The sequence below is a fragment of the Canis lupus genome, chromosome X (genome assembly GCF_011100685.1).
Source record: "Canis lupus familiaris isolate Mischka breed German Shepherd chromosome X, alternate assembly UU_Cfam_GSD_1.0, whole genome shotgun sequence".
Classification (NCBI taxonomy): Eukaryota; Metazoa; Chordata; class Mammalia; order Carnivora; family Canidae; genus Canis; species Canis lupus.
This window is the reverse complement of record NC_049260.1, coordinates 123,637,481-123,648,603: the sequence shown is the minus strand read 5'-3', so window position 1 is coordinate 123,648,603 and position 11,123 is coordinate 123,637,481. Positions and strand designations below refer to the sequence as shown.

General features: G+C 52.2%; 1 pseudogene; it reads left to right on the top strand.

The window, feature by feature from the left end:
• Positions 1 to 10,309: 10,309 nt before the first annotated feature.
• Positions 10,310 to 10,800, top strand: LOC100683204 (annotated as a pseudogene).
• Positions 10,801 to 11,123: the final 323 nt, after the last annotated feature.

Below are 11,123 nucleotides of genomic sequence, written 5' to 3'. Positions count from 1 at the left end.
TCAGAGAGGTCATCCCCCGTAAGACACTGCATGTCTCGTCAGACAGTCCATCCGCCTTCAGACAGGTCATCCGTCGTAAGATAGGTCATCTGCCCCCGCCAGACAGTGTATCCCCCATCAGACAGGTCATTCCCTGTCAGAAACGCATAGCCCATAAGACAGCACATCGCCCGTCAGACAGTGAATCCCAATTCAGTCAGCACATCCCCCTAAGAAAGGTCATCCCCGGTCAGACAGCATATCCCCTGTCAGACAGGTCATTCCCCGTCAATCAGCACATCCCCCGTCAGAGAGGTCATCCCCTGTCAGACAGGATATCCCCCTCACAGCACATCCCCCATCAAACAGGTCATCCGCTATCAGACAGCGCATCCCCCATCAGACAAGTCATCCCCGGTCAGACAGCTCATGCCCCATCAGACAGTACATCCGCTCTCAGACAGATCATCCCCAGACAGACAGCGCATGCCCTGACACAGCACATCCCCAGTCAGTCAGCACATCCCCCGCCTGAGAGGTCATCCCCAGTCAGAAAGGATATTCCCCATCAGATAGGTCATCCACCGTCAGACAGGACATCCCCCGTTAGACAGCGCACCTCCCATCAGTCAGCACATGCCCCGTCAGAATGTGCATCGCCCGTCAGACAGGTCATCCCTGGTCACACAACTCATTCGCCGTCAGACAGTGCATTTCCTCTCAGACAGGTCATCCCCCGTCAGACAGCACATTCCCCATCAGTCAGCACATCCCCCTAGAGACAGCACATGCCCTGTCAGAGAGGTCATCCCCTGTAAGACAGCGCATGCCCCATCAGACAATCCATTCCCTTCAGACAGGTCATCCCCCATAAGATAGGTAATCCCCTGCCAGACAGCGCATCCCCCTTCAGACAGGTCATCCCCGGTCAGAAAGATGGTTTCCAGTCAGACAGTGTATCCTCTGTCAAACAACACATCCCCCGTCAGACAAGTCATCCCCCTCAGACACCGCAACGCCCAGCAGACAATACATCCCTCGTCAGACAGCACATCCCCCCTCAGTCAGCACATCCCCCATCAGAAGGTCATCCCCAGTCAGACTATGTATTCCCTGTCAGACAGGTCATCATCCGTCAAACAGCACATCCCCTGTCAGACAGCCCATTCCCATCAGGCAGGTCATCACCCTTGAGTCAGCACATCCCCCATCTGAGAGGTCTTCCCCAGTCAGAAAGGACATCCCCGGACAGACACCACATCCTCCGTCAGACAGGGCATCCCTGTCAGTCAGAATACCCCCCACAGAGAGGTCATCTCCCATCAGACAGGTTCACCCATCACACATCACATCCTCCGGAGTTCCAGGTGGCCCTGGAGGCACAGGTGGCCCAGGGGAAACAGTGGGCCCCCAGGATGCAGCTGTCCCGGTGGAGGTGGTGACAAAGAGGCGAGTACTGCAGCGCCGCAGGTGACGCAGGCAGCACAGGCTGCTGGCCCGGGCGGAGACGCCCCGCCGGGACCTGGGGCACCTGCTGCAGCAGGGCTGGGTGCACTCGATGGGCGATGCCCAGTGCATGGGCTGGGTGCGCAACGGGGAGCCAAGAAACCAGCCGCTCCAGCTGTGTCCTGTCTGAGAGGTAGCTGGGGGCCAGGGGAGGGGACGTGGGGAGGCCCTGGGACAGAGAGATTAGGAGGCCATCCTGGGGGTGCAGAGGAAGGAGGGGCGAGGGGGGCAGGGGCGGCCTGGAGGGGCTGGCCTGGGGCAGGGAGGCGGCAGTGGGCAGCAGAGACGGTAGGAGAGAGGGTCTGACACCCTGGCAGCAGGGGGCAGGCCTGGGGCACAGAGGGCTGAGAGTGGCCAGAGGGGAGCAGGCCCTGAAGGCATCAGGAGGCCTGAGGCGCAGTAGAGTTTGGTATGGGGGGGCCTTGCCGAATGTCCACCAGTTTCCTCACGGTGCCTTTCCCGTCACCCCTGGAGGCAGAGGTGCCCCCAGGCCCTGACTCCATGTGTCCAGCCCCAGCAAGGGCCCCTTAGAAAGGAGTTTATGGTATCCGGCACGATCGTCACTGAGTTGGTTCCCAGAGCTGCCGGGGTGCGGGTGGGGGTGCAAGGGGGCTGGGGGCAGTCGCTGTTGTGCCGGGGGATTGGAGACTCCCACAGGGTCGGGGCCAGGAGGTACACGTGGCGCACGGGGCGGGCCCCACGTGAGGGGGCAGACACACATAGGGGCAGGAGGACCGCATTTCATCTGATCTGCTTGCTCGGTCCCTCGCGTGAGGCCGACTGGGGCCGAGGACCCTGGCCACCTGCACATTGGCATGGCCTCTGTCTTGAGCAGCTTTCCCTGCTGGTGCGCACCAGGCAGCCCGTCGGGCCCCACTTTGTCCATAAGCCGAGGCCGGGGAAAGGGGGCTCCCACGGACCTAGTGCCCCTCCTGGGTGGTGCGTCCTTCCCCAGGGCCCTGAGTCCTATGCCAGTGGCCCCTGGATTGTGGCCCTGAGGGCTCGTCCTGGGCCCTGGGCCCTGTGGGCCCTATTGGTTCCCCGAGGTTGGAGGGCAGGGGCTGCTTGCTGTTTATTTCCTAGAGAGCCATGCGGGGAGGGGCAGAGGGGGAGAGAGACTCTTAAACTCTTTTTTTTTATATTTTTTTATTTATTTATGATAGTCATACAGAGAGAGAGAGAGGCAGAGACACAGGCAGAGGGAGAAGCAGGCTCCATGCACCGGGAGCCCGATGTGGGATTCGATCCCGGGTCTCCAGGATCGCGCCCTGGGCCAAGGGCAGGCGCCAAACCGCTGCGCCACCCAGGGATCCCGGGGGAGAGAGACTCTTAAGCAGGCCCCACGTGCCACGCGGAGCCCCCACAGGCTGGACCTCGCAGCTCTGAGATCATGCCCTGAGCCAAAAGCGGGAGTCACGTGCGTTCACCGACTGAGCCACCCAGTCCCCGTGGACGAGGGCGGTTCAAAGGTCTGTTACCACACAAAATAAAACTTAGTCGGCCTCTGACTTATGTTCAGCTACTGAGTCTCCACCTTCTCTTTGCCCTGCCCGTGCAGCACCATGGCTTTCTGGCGAGGCCTCCTGCTTGAGGGTGTGGAGGGACAGGAAGTGATTTCTCTGGTGCCTGTTCCTCCTCTTACAAGGACACCAGTCCTGTCAGAGTAGGGGCCCACCCTTAGGACTCTGTTTAACCTTAATGACCTCCTTAAAGCCCCTATCTCCATCCAGATGCAGGCCCATAAGGGGTTAGGATTTCAACACAGGAATTTGTGGAGGCAGGAAGATACAGCTCAGCCCATAGACTACCCCAAACAGGACATTTTAAATGTTTTAAATCTTTCCCCATATGCTCACCAAAATCACACCTCAATACCGTTTCACTTTCTTTTGATCATTAACGTGGCTTGACAACCAGTGCTATGATGTTGAGCCAGGGGTATCTCCTCTTCTGAGAACCGTCCATTCATACCATTTATCAGCGTTTTTTAGTTCAAATAGGCACGTTTTATTTATTGATTGGTGAACGCTCTTTACATATTAAAGATACCAAATCTTGTCATCATTTGAAAACACTTTCTGTCCTAATTGCTTCCCTGCTCACTTCTTTTCTACACAGAGGGTCTTTAAAATTTTGAGATGTATTTGAGTGAGAGATTTTTTCCCATTATGATTTCTGTAGTTTGTGTCCAATGGAAAGCCTTACCCACTGTAAAAGTGTAAAATTTGTCATCCAAAACATCTTTTGGTACTTTAAAATGTTAATACACCAGGAATTTATTTTGGTGTGATAAATGACATTGGTCTAACTTTGTCTCCTCCCCAGGCCAAGGTTAGTCAGGTGTGTCAACATCATTTATCAAATAATCCATACAGCCCTACTGAATTGAAATGTCACCTTCACCAAAGTCTGAACCCACATTTGACTTTATTCTTGCACATTTATTTCTCTGTCCAGTTCACATTGACCGCACTGGAATGGCCTCCCTGAGGAAATGGCTGAAGGATACAGTAGAGAAAATTGGGATTGGTATGGGAGAAGAGAGAGAGACAGAGACGGAGGAAGACAGACAGACAGAGAGACTTGATTGGCTCAGCTTGGATTGCCTTGGCAAGGGTGCAGGGAGAAACCAGAGGACAAGAAGGGGATGAGAGAGAAAAGGTTGGGGCATCAGTGGGTAGATTAGAGGCCTGTTGCATTGGGGAACAGCATTTGGGTCTTTCCTTTTCTTCTTCTTCTTTTTTAATAAAAAGCCTTTATTAATAATGTTGTTACAAGTATTTTGTTTCAAAAGACGGCATACACATAGATATGGGTAAATATGCACAGTCCTAGTTTTAGTCGTGACAGAGATTTCAGGTTATTGAGCTCCTAATTTGTAGGGACTGTAAATTCGTCCATGGCATATTTATCCAGATTTCTGTGATGATAGCATATTACACAGTTAAGGGATGAGGGAACATTCTTCTGCTATACAGTAAAGTGAAAAAAATGAGGAGAAATGGCAAGATAGGGGGCCGCAAAACAAAGTTGATGTCCAAAATCAAAGGCAGGACCCATGTTCTCATGGGAAGTGAGGGTTTATCAGCCAGGACACAAGCAGTGCTCTAAGGAACCAAGCCAGAGATGTGACTGGAGAAAAAGATGTAAATCTAAGAGTCAGGAGCCAGAGTGACACCAAGCTTGAAAGCGTCCATAAGGAACCCGTGAGTGGCTCAGGTGAGTAAGCATCTGACTCTTGGTTTTGACTCAGGGCATGGTTTCGGGGATGTGGGATCGAGCCCCACATGGGGTTCAGCATTCAGGGGTGGGTCTGCTTGACAATGCTCTCCTTCTCCCCCCCCCAAGCCAATACATAAATCTTTTTTAAAGAGAAAGAGTATATAAAAAACAACGGTGAATTTATTGGGATTATGCAAGTCAGAAGAGAAAGACAGCTGGTCTTGAACTTGCCTTTTACAGAAAAATAAATTTCCAAAAGAATCAAAGTTGAAGGAGGATAAAAAATGAAAGTATACAATTAAATAGGAAATATGAAACCATTGAAATAAAGGGAGAAAACACTGATGAAGAAATGTATGCAGGATACCAAACCCAGAAGCCACGTGTGAACAAAAATGAACCAGTGTCTGGATACAAGAAAGTGTCACATGATTTGTGGTAGAGACACCATAAAAACATCCAACTGGGACTCAGGTGAACAAAGCATTCATGAGTGAAATAGTAAACAAAGCAGGATGCAAAATCCAGAAGGAAAAATCGAATAAGCAACAGAAAACACCAGTGTCTAATGACACAAAGGTGCTGAGCTCTGTTATGGAAGAAAACATGATAAATAAGATAAAACGACAAGCAACAAGTCAGGAAAACGTCAGTAACCCAAATGGTAGACTAAAGCTAATGCCTGTAAAATGCAAATAACTCCTAGACATAAAGACTTAAGAAGAAAAAGAGCCCAGCAGGAAGGTCTATAAATGGCTGGAACCAGGAATCCAGGGGAAAAGAATCAGAAGCAGCCAATTTGGGGCACAGTATTGTTGCGGGTGGGGGAGTCTGCCTTGTGTGCAAGGGGGTCTCAGTTCTCGGATTCCCCAGGAAAGAGTGACGGGAGGACCCGCACTCACAGAAAGCCAGCCAGAAGGAAGGTGACAGCACAAAGTACCTTATTAAGGACAGAACAGTCTCAAGGTCGGAGAGGAGGCAGGCCAGGAGCCAGCGACTGCACCCGGGCTGGGGAGGGCTTTCTTTGTATGTTTGCAGAGGTCATGGGTCATGGCTGGCGGAGGGGTCTCCCACCCAGGTTGTGTCCCATCATCTAAGGGGCTCCTCCTGGTTGGGTGGGCGTGAAATCCAGTGTAGATCTGTGATAATGGAGCCATAGGTGACCTTGGGGCTGAGGTGGAAGAGGAGAGCACGTGGCCTGCACTTGTGGCGCCTGGTCTGTCAGCAACTCTCTCCCTCCCCCCTCCTTCCTCTCCTCCTATCTCCTCCTCCCCCTTCCCCTTCCATCCCTTCTCCCCCTTCCCTCTCCTCCTTCCCTGTCCTACCCATTCCCCCTCCTCTCCTACCCCTGCTCCCCACCTTGGAATCCGAAAGGCCAAGACCTTCAAAGCCACAATCAGGATGCTGTGCGCTCAGGCTTCTAACCTGTCCCCTACTGTCACCCCCCTGCCTGCAGCTCAGGTCTAACCTGCCTACTTTATCAGTACAATCCTATTGATGTAAAAAAGAGTCAGGGGTGCAGGTCACTATATCCTGGGGAAAAACCTGCAAGAACGCACACGAAACTGTTCCTCGTGGTTACCACAGACCCTGAGGTGATGAGTCATGTTTACTTTCTAACAACACACCTTGGCGTAAGGCATGAATGATTTTATAGTGAGTGTGTATCCTAGTGGGAAAAACTGCAACATGTCTAAGCACCGGGAAGTGTGAACACCCTGTGATTCAGGATTTGCTGTCCTCCTTGGAACTCTGCACGCTCATACCTTGGTAGTTCCAAATGAAGCCTGGAAGCAACCAGCAAGATGTACCCAGGGGTCTCTCTGGGTGGTGAGACCCCAGAGGGCATGTTCCCGGTGTCACCTTATAAGTTTCTGGAAGTGCACAGCTCAGCCAATGACCGTGTTTCGCCTCTGAAAATAGGAAACAACGTCTTAGGATGAAACACCACGACGGAAATGCTTCCAGGGCACAACCAGGACCCAGGGCGCGATGGCCACTGCAGAACTAGAGAAGAACAGGGCAACCTCACTGGCCCGTGTCTGGGAGCTTGGTTGGCGGGGGGGAGGTCCCAGAAGAAGTGGGTGAGGAGGCGAGGCCCACGGAGCTGGGGCAGAGCGGCCAGGGTGCTGTGGGTGAGCGCTGCCCAAGGCGAGCAGGCAGGCGGTGGCCCAGACACTGACTCCGCACCCTGAGCTCCGAGGGCCAGTTCAGATGGAGCTCATGCGATCGGCAGCATCCTGCCTGAGGTGGATCTGGAATGGGCAAGGAGAAGGTGGTGGCAGCTGGCCCAGGACAATGGCAGTGCAGGAGGAGCTGTAATGGAGACAGGGGAACAGGGAAGGCTTAAGTCTCAGGAAGGGGCGTGATGCTCCAGGACCGTTGCAGTGTGAAGGGGCAGACATCCACCTCCTCCCCTCTCACTTGAATTTTATTTTGTCCTCCCTGTTAGAGGATTGACTGCTGATGACCCTGCCCAGCTCCAAATTCCTGTCACCTCCTGCCTTGACCACCTCTCCCTGGTGACTCGGACCATGCAGCGCCGTGTGCCTCCCTTTTCTGCTAAGCCGCAGCGGGCAAGAGGGCACCAAACCCAAGTTCCTGTCCCATCCTAGGCACCCCTCGCTAGGGTACTGATTCCTGTAGTAGTTGCTGCTTTATGGGCTTGGGGTGCACATGTTCTGTTTGGTGATTAAATGTTTATTAGATATAGGAAATAAAACAGCTTCCATTCTGCATCGGGTTTAATTTTAGCTTCTCCTCCTCCGAAACTTCTTGGCTTTGTTCTCAGGTTGGAAAGGAGGTCCTGGGATCCAGATACCATAGTATAAGGCAACTGAAGACAATTTAGGAAATGGGAGAAATAATTGTGTCATTATTCAACAGTAACTACTATCAGCATGTGAGAATATTTCCTTAGTTGTATCCTTTCATTTATATATTAATGTCTAACATCAGAATACTAAGTAAGATTTTGTGGCGAATTGGCATTGATTCCGATCTGGGAAGAAAAGTGCTAGGACAACCGGTTACGTGGGTCCCACTCCACCCTCTCGACTCACCTATTACCTGAGGCCTCATTCCCCGGGGTTCCCTGGGATTTCCCGAGCGCCTTCCTCTGTGTGGCTCTCTCTTGCATCATCTGTCCCCAAAGTGGTTTTCCAGCTCATTATGCTGCTGCCTTCTTCCCTAAAGTCAGGACGCGGGCCCTTGAGGAAAAGACAAAGGGGAACTGGTCTCCCTGAAGTGGGGAGGAGAGATGAAGTGGGTTCTTCTCCGCCTGTCCCTGCAAGATGCCCTGATTTCACAGCACAGTGGGGCTGCTCTCGAGGCACACTGTGGCCCGAGGAGGGGATGGGCAAGGCCCCATTGCAACAGGTGAGTCTCTGGGATGGACACAGGAGGAACAAGGCATTGTCTGGGGGAGAACCACCGCTGTTTGCAGAGAGACTGAGCTGTGCAGAACTCTGTGACAACACATTTATGAATTTGTCCCCGTCTGTGGGTCTGTGAATAGGTCTGCCGGAAGTTGGGAAAATAAAGGCAACCCTGTCTTGTCTGTGAGGAAGGCATCCAAGCAAGAGGGTGACCAGTGTCTAGAATGGCTTGTGACATTGGGCAATGTCACCAAAGAGAGCCCCAGCCTGGGGCTCAACTGTCTCTGTCAGTCCTGTTCTTTCTGACTTTCTACTGGGCAGGCAGATGTCATCTCAGGTGTGTGCAGGGGGGACCCTGAGGCAGAGAACAAGGATGTTTCCACACACGCACATCTAGAAATGTGAAACATCACCTGTTTGAGTGAAAGATAAAAATCATATGATCCATAGACGCACAAAACACATTCGACAAAAGACAACATATTTTCATAGCAAAAACCTTCAATAAATGGGGGATAGAATTAGTATTCCCAGATAAATAATAGTGAAAGGGAATATAAGGGAAGGGAGAAGAAATGTGTGGGAAATATCAGAAAGGGAGACAGAACATAAAGACTCCTGACTCTGGGAAAAGAACTAGGGGTGGTGGAAGGGGAGGAGGGCGGGGGATGGGGGTGAATGGGTGATGGGCACTACGGGGGCACTTGAAGGGATGAGCACTGGGTGTTATTCTGTATGTTGGCAAATTGAACACCAATAAAAAATAAATTTATTATTTAAGAAAAAGAATTAGTATTCCCTGATTTGAAAAGCAAACCCCACAGCTAATATCATACTCAACAGTGAAAAGTGGAAAGTTTTTCCTCGAAAATGAAGAACAAGGTACGGCTGGTCAGAGGCATACTCGGTGAAATTTGGATTCTTAACTTCAGATTTCTTGAGAATTGGTGTGTGGCCCAGCAAATGCACATCAAACATACTTGTACTGGAAAACAATGTGCAGTACACACACATCTAAAGTTTAGATTTTGAATTTAGTGTCCTAAAGACATCAAGCAAGGTAGTTGATACTATCGATGGGATGTCCTATGTCAGGGCCCAAGAATCCTTTTTTTTTTTTTTTTTTCAGATTCTATATATGTATTCATGAGAGACACAGAGAGAGCACAGGGACATAGGCAGGGGGAGATTTCATCTTGCTTTATCGTTTCCTCCCCTCCCTTATGATCCTCTGTGTTGTGTCTTAAGTTCCCCGTACGAGTGAGATCATATGATAATTGTCTTTCTCTGACTTATTTTGCTTAGCATCATACCCTCTAGTTCCCTCCATTGCAAATGGCAATGGCAAGATTTCATTTTTTGATGGCCAAGGAGTCGTCTATTGTGTCTGTCGATGGACATCTGCACTCGGCCCACAGTTGGCTCTTGTGGACACTGCTGCTATAAACATTGGGGTACAGGTGTCCCTTCGGATCACTATGTTTGTATCTTTGGGGCAAGTACCGAGTCGTGCAATTGCTGGGTCATAGGGTAGCTGTATGTGTTACCTTTCGAGGAACCCCACACTGTTTTCCAGAGTGGCTGCACCAGCCTGCTTTCCCATCAACAGGGTAAGAGGGTCTGCCTCCCTCCACATGCTTGTTTCCTGATTCCTGACTAATTTTAGCCCTTCTGACCACTGTGAGGTGGTGTCTCGTCGTGCCTTTGGCTTGTAGTTCCCTGACGCCGAGTGAGGTGGAGCATTCTTTCATGTGTCTGCGGGCCATGTGTAGGGCTTCTTTGAAGAAACGTCTGTTCATGTCTTCTGCCCATGTCTCAATTGGATTATGTGTTCTGTGGGTGTCAAGTTCGAGAAGTTCTTTATAGATCTTGCAGACTAGCCGTTTATCTGCTAAGACATTGGCAAATATCTTCTCCCGTTCTGATGGTTGCCTTTTGGTTTTGTGGACTGTTTTCTTTGCTGTGCAGGAGCTTTTTATCCTGGTGAAGCCCCAGTAGTTCATTTCTGCTTTTGTCTCCCTTGCCTCTGGAGACGTGTCTATCAAGAAGTAGCTGTGGCCGAGGTCACAGAGGTCGCTGCCTGTGTCCTCCTCCAGGATTGTGGTGGATTCTTGTCTCACAGGAAAGATCTTTGAGATCTTTCGCCTGGTCATTATCCTCGCTGTGGTTGGGCACTTGGGCATCGTCAGCCTTACTGTCATGGACTCCTGACTCCACCCCACCCCATGTACTTCTTCTTAGCCAACCTGTTGCTGCTGGACTTTGCCTATATCTCCAACACAGTGCTTCGGTGCTGGCACGTCTGCTGGCGGCAGTGTGCCTGGTGCCCAACGGAGCTTGCCTCACGCAGATGTTCCTTCTCCACGTCCTGGCCTCTGGGAGTGCTTCCTGCGCACACTTGTGGCCGGCGACTGCTCTGCGGTCCTTTGCCAGCCACTGCACTACCGAGACCTCGTGGGACAGGGGACCGGCATGGGGCTGGCCGCCACCGCCTGCCTGCTCGCCTTGGGCAGCGCTCACCCACAGCACCCTGGCCGCTCTGCTCCAGCTCCACGGGCCTCGCCTCCTCACCCACTTCTTCTGGGACCTCCCCCCGCCGACCAAGCTCTCTCACTACTGCACGCGGGCCACGGAGCTTGCCCTGTTCTTCTCCAGTTCTGTGGTGGCCGTCGTGCCCCAGGCCCTCTTTGTGACCTTATGCTCGCGTTGTGGCTGAGTCGTCAGGATTCGCTGCGCTGGGGGCCGAAGGAGGCCCTTTCTACCTGGCTGCTTGCGTCACCCTGGCGGCGTTGCCTCTGTCTCTTGGCTCCTCTGCTGCATCCTCCCCAGCTCTGCATGCCTGCCCGCGGGGCCAGTGCTCTCTGTGCCCTGAGTGGCGCTCAGTCACGTGCCCACGCCGTTGTCTACAGCATGCGGGACAAGGAGGTGAACAGGGCCTCGTTCAGGGCCCATGGGCCAGCGTGCACCTCCTGGTATGCGGCTCGCCAGCCCGCAGCCTTCCTTCTTCTTGGGTGAGACTGGGTGACCTGACGCCTTGGG